Below are 6,000 nucleotides of genomic sequence, written 5' to 3' on the forward strand. Positions count from 1 at the left end.
CAGACATTAGTGCTCCAGGTTGTTTTCCAAAATATGGATCTTATGGAATGGGTATGTCAATGTGGTTTCTGTGCAGGTTTTTAAAAAACATATTGCATTGTTGTTGTTAGCTGCCCTCGAGTCGGTTCCAACTCATAGCGACCTCGTGGGTGAGACATCTCCAAGAATCCCTATCCTCCACTGCCCTGCCCAGACCCTGCAAGCCCCTGCGCACAACCCCCCTGATCGAGTCTATCCATCTGGCTTGTGGTCTTCCTCACTTTCTTCTACCTTCGACCTTTCCTAACATTATTGTTTTTTCTAGTGATCCGTGCCTTCTCATGATGTGCCCAAAGTACCATGGTCTCAACTTGATCATCTTTGTTTCCCAGGAGAGCCCTGGTCTGATGTGTTCAAGAACCCATTTGTTTGTCTTCTTGGCTGTCCATGGTCTCCTAAGTACGCTTCTCCAGCACCACATTTCAAATGAGTTGATTTTCTTTCTGTCTGCTTCTTTCACTATCCAGCTCTCACATCTCTACATGGTAATTGGGAATACAGTGGCCTGAATGTTTCTGACATTAGAGCTCAATCATCTAAATCACAAATTGGCTTCATGTGGCTCGGTGGAAAGTTGATGTTCCAGGCCATTTACACACACACACACACACACACAGAATAGGCATTGGAATGTGGACTTTTGTTTATTTGTTGCATTACGCTCATCCATTCATGTGTGACTGGTGAACTGGTTTGACCTACTTGGAAGTTGCCATTCCAGGACATTGTGTTTTGTTCTGAATGGTTTTTTGGCTTTAATAGATTAATAAAAGAACAACATTTCATGTGATTGAGTTCTAAAATGTGTTTTTCAAGGATTTCTTTTTTCTTTTCTTTTCTGGTATTTGTGTTTTTGTGAGCCTTCCTTGGTAGAGGTTTTTGTCTTCATCAACAGAGGGTGGCATAAAAATGGCATTTTTAAACATTTAAATAAATTTATTGTTTGCAAAAGGTAAAACACAATTAACTCACCATTCTGCTTTAAAAACACAAGCTAAAATACAAATTTACAAAACTGAGATCTCATTCAGTGCTCCAGACCAAAATCTCCTGTGATGCTGTGGTGGGACATGAGCATCAGAGTTGGAGTTTATATATTCTATAAGAGGCAGCTTTTCCTTGAACTGGGTACGGTTTCTTGCCTCAAAGGTTCCCCTGACATCATCTGTAAGCTTCTCCATTAACCATCCTTCCCAGAACTTCATCCACCATTGATCCATGGACAGATGACCTAGCTTCCAGTTTCTGGCAATACTTAATCAAGCTGTAGCAGCTAAAAAAGCTATGCTTTCTTTGTGACAGAGACATTTATTATTACCATATATACTTGTGTTTAAGTTGACCTCATGTATAAGCCGAGGGCAGTTTTGGGGGCCAAAATCATGGATTTTGATATGACCCATGGATAAGTCAAGGGTCAAACACTGGGGCATGTTACAAAAGATCTAAAGGGGGAAACAAAGCACCACTTCCCTCCGTACTTCTCCCACTCTGGACCTCTCCCAAGGGTCACAGTGTCGGCATGGAAAATAAGGAAACAAACCTCAACGTGCGTACACACACACCTCCCCTCCCTTCACCCCTAGGATTTCCTAGGCTCATGACTTGCAAAATGGGGTACAAACCTCTCTGTCTCTCTCTTCCCTTCACCTCCAGGATTTCCAAGACTAATGGCTTACAAAAGAGGGTACAAGCCTTGGTATAATCTCTCTTTTCCTTGCCTCACCAGCTGTTTGTTAGCTCTGGCTACGAACATGAAGGAAGGCTGAGGGATAAGACACACACAGAGAGAGGAGAGCATGCGGGGACTCAAATGGGGAGCTGTTTAAAAATGGGGATGCGGTGGCTTAGTGGTTAAGACACCAGATTGGAGGATCGGAAAGTTGGCAATTCAAGGCCCAAGTGCCACATGATGGGGTGAGCTCCCATCACTAGTCCCAGATAATAATAATAATAATAATAATAATAATAATAATAATAAATTATTTATTTATAGCCCGCCCAATCACAAGGAATCCGGGCAGGTTACAGTAATAAAAATACATACAGAATGCAATAAAAAATTCAAAACTAGCCCCTTCCTGCCCCCTCACTCTGCCAAACTACCAGTTCAAAAGCATGCAGATGCAAATAGGTAACACTCTAGTGGGAAGGTAACAGCATTTGGTGCCGTCATGCTGGCCACATGACCACCAGAATAGTCCTCAAACAATGCTGGCTCTTCGGCTTAGAAATGGAGATGTGCACCTCCCCCTACAATCAGTTACGACTAGACATTCATAGAATCATAGACTTGGAAGAGACCACAAGGGCCATCCAGTCCAACCCCCTGCCATGCAGGAACTCTCAATCAAAGCATCCCTGACAGATGGCCATCAAGCCTCTGTTTAAAGACCTCCAAAGAAGGAGACTCCACTACACTCTGAGGGAGTGTGTTCCACTGTCAAACAGCCCGAACAGGTAAAGATAAGGGACTACCTTTACCTTAAAGATCCCTGGCTACGAAGGAAGGGTGGGCACTTCTTTTAGGAACTTTATAAGCAGTATTATTGCCCCATATATAAGTCGACCCATGATTTTGGAGTCCATTTTGGGTCAAACATTTCTTGACCTATAGTCGAGTATATATGGCAGATTGGAATATTGACAAGAGAAGCAGCTCTGGGGTGGGTTGGACCTTTTGTTTAGTAATGTCTGAAATCAGTTGAACAATCTGTCCATAATTTCTAACGCATTGCACTGCTTTTGGTTTCAGCCTCGCTATAAAGAATGCCCCATTCTAGCACAGTCTCTTGTATTCCAATTTCTACCCAGTTCAAAAGAGTGTTCTCTATCGGACAGAAGACTACTCTGAGTAGAATACTTTAAAATGTACGTAGAACATTCCTCTCATGGATCATGCATTTAATGCCTACTTTTTTGACACACTAGCTTTCTTTACATAAGAGACTGCATAGAAGAGTTGCATAGGGAGTTTTTTCTTTCTGTAGAAGATTATTCAAATATGGAATTTCCCAGCTGTGTTTCTGCAGAGGTTCAGTCTAGCCAGAATTCTCATAGGCTTTCTTACTTACTAAATAGGACTGAACGTGCCTTCCAGATGATGCCATCTTCTATGATCCTCATCACATAAACAGAACCCAGAAAAAGAAGGATTCATAGGCGCATTACAGACCGCCTGAAAGCGGTGGTCTGCCGGCGCCGCCGGTTGCTGCGTCCAGGAACCGCAGCGGCCAAACTGCGTGGTTCCAGGATGCAGCAAAAAACAAGCCAGAAAATGGCACTTCTTTCTGCACCCTGGAAGTGGCACTGCAAGGCACTAGTTGCACACTTGCGGTGTCACTTCCGCCGTGCGACATCCGGACGCTATGCGTCTGCGACGTCAAGTTGGTGGCTCCCATGTGAACGGGCACCGCCATTTTGTATGGACCCAGTCCATACTAGAGTTGAGGGGTGTCTAGAATAGACGCCCCTTTCTAACCCTAATACGCCCCTTCCTAAACCTAACACTTTCGGCGCGTGTGTAACGCGCCATAGTTTCTGTAAGCAAAAGGAAATGGTAACAGGTCATTTGGGGTGACTGGGACATTGGCATGATATTACCTAGCAATTTCACTACTCTGCCAGGGATGTACTTTGGAAAAGCACTATTCCTAAAGTTGGAGCGAATTAGGAAAGCAACTGCATCACTTGAAGGTCTACAACAGTTTATACTCTATGTGTTTGGCAGGTTTTGACAGAAATGCTCAGGATAATATTGGATCTTTCTTATCTGTAAACATGTTCTCTCACCCACTATTATACCTGCTTAATCTATATATTTGCTATTAAAAATACACCCAAACTCTCAATTTCCTCTTTTTCCTCAGTGGAAATTGAAGACTGTTTCTACTGTTCAGAAGTGGGCTGAGTAGAAAATAGTATCAATAAGTGAGTTATGGCCCAAGAAGTTGTACACTGTTAATCATAAATATTTTTGTTTTGTTCTATTATTTTAAAAGCAACATTGCTTTCCAGGGCTAAATGTAATTTCCAGCTGAAGAAATTGCTAGACAGTTTACCATAAACTAAATATTACTCGTTCTCAGTTGTAGTCCCTGCTGCCAATACAAACAACCTGATCTAAATAATACAAGAAATTGGACAGGCATGCACTGCAAGAAATGAAATACAGCAATGAGGTTTTTCTCATCAGCATAGGACGGCGAAAATATAATCAGGAATTCCCTCACTTGGATAAATTGATGTATTTTACTCCTGCATAGTAACCTTTATGATAAAGGGTTGTATAGTTATATCAAGTTTGGACAAATATAGCTTTTTCTATCCCCAAAGCCAAACCGACTTGGATATACTTTGTAAAATGAGCTTCACGGTACAGGAGCCTTTTAAAAATTTTATGAAGGCTGAATCTGCATCTGCAAATATAAAAGCTAAATTGAACTTTGGGACTAGTGTGAAATGAGAATAAAATGTCAGTAGGTGTTGTGGCTTGGTTACAGGAAGGAACCAACCTTCGCTTTTTGCCAAATGTCTCAACTTTTCACTAGAGCAGAATTTGGAAAAGCTACTTTTTGGAATACATTTCCCAATACATTGGAGGGGATTTGGAGTTGTTGTTCAAAATACGTTGTTCTGCTGCAAAGCAAATATATTGAGCAGTTTGACATTTGTAGGCTTCTTAAGTTGGCATATCTTCCAACTGTCCTGATCAAGGAGGGGGACTTCTGGTTAATCCTCTGTTGGCTTACCTTTTCACTTGCAGAGGCGGGAACAAGGTTTTGCCCTTCCCAGTAGGCTCATTTGGGTTTTTCCCCTGGTTTTTTTTTCTAAACTCATTACCTAAATTCCAAGGTTTCTCTGCTCAAAATAGTAGTTTTTATGTGTTCTTCCTCATTAATAACTTTTGGTCTCTTTTGGCCTGGTCACACCTTTTTGACACCACACTAGTGTTGCTCACCCTCATGTGTCCTGGTTTTCATCTATGAAACCGTAGAAGGTGTGAGACGCTATAAACACTCCAAATTGTTTGAAAATACTAAACACGAACATAGCATAAACAGTATGGGGCTAGAATCAAGAGCCAACAGTGTGATGCAGCACCTAAAAAAGCCAATGCAGTTCTAGGCTGCATCAATAGAAGTATAGTGTCTAGATCGAGGGAAATAACAGTGCCACTCTATTCTACTTTGGTCAGGCCTCATTTGGAATACTGTGTCCAATTCTGGGGATCACAATTCAAAAAGGATATTGAGAAGTTGGAGCGTATCTAGAGGAGGGCAACCAAAATGGGGAAGGGTCTGGAAATCATATCCTATGAGGAGAGACTTATGAGCTGGGTATGTTTAGTCTAGGGAAGAGAAGGTTAAGGGGTGATATGATATCCCTGTTTAAATATCTGAAGAGATGCCATATTGTCATTGAGGATGGAACAAGCTTGTTTTTGACTGCTTCAGAGAATAGGACACAGAGCAGTGGATTCAAACTACAGGAAAAGAGATTCCACCTCAACATTAGCACAAATGTCCTGACAGTCAGAATTGTTTTACAATGGACTACTGTATGCTGCCTTGAAGTGTGGTGGAGCCTCCTTCTTTCGAAGTTTTTAAACAGAGGCTGGATGGCCATCTGTCGAGGGTACTTTGTGTATTCCTGTATGGAATGGGGTTGGACTGAATGGCCCTCGGGATCTCTTCCAACTCTATGGGTCTATGGGTTTATGATTCTATGGTGGGTTACAGACCGCCGAAAAGCGGCGGCCTGCACCCGCCCCTTTCCCCGCCGGATCAGGGCCTCAGCAGCCAGAGCGGCAGCCGCTGAGGCCCCGATCCGCTGCTTTCCAGACTGCAGGGAAGCGGCAAAAGGCCCTTTCCCTGCAGCCTGGAAAGGGGTGTCCTTGGGGCTTCTGAAGGCTGCGCCCAGCGACGCAAACAGCAAAAGGAGCTCCGTTTGGAGCTACTT

Source organism: Sceloporus occidentalis, unplaced genomic scaffold (genome assembly GCF_023333645.1).
Source record: "Sceloporus occidentalis isolate IW3139 unplaced genomic scaffold, rSceOcc1.0.p SCAF_5, whole genome shotgun sequence".
Lineage (NCBI taxonomy): Eukaryota > Metazoa > Chordata > Lepidosauria > Squamata > Phrynosomatidae > Sceloporus > Sceloporus occidentalis.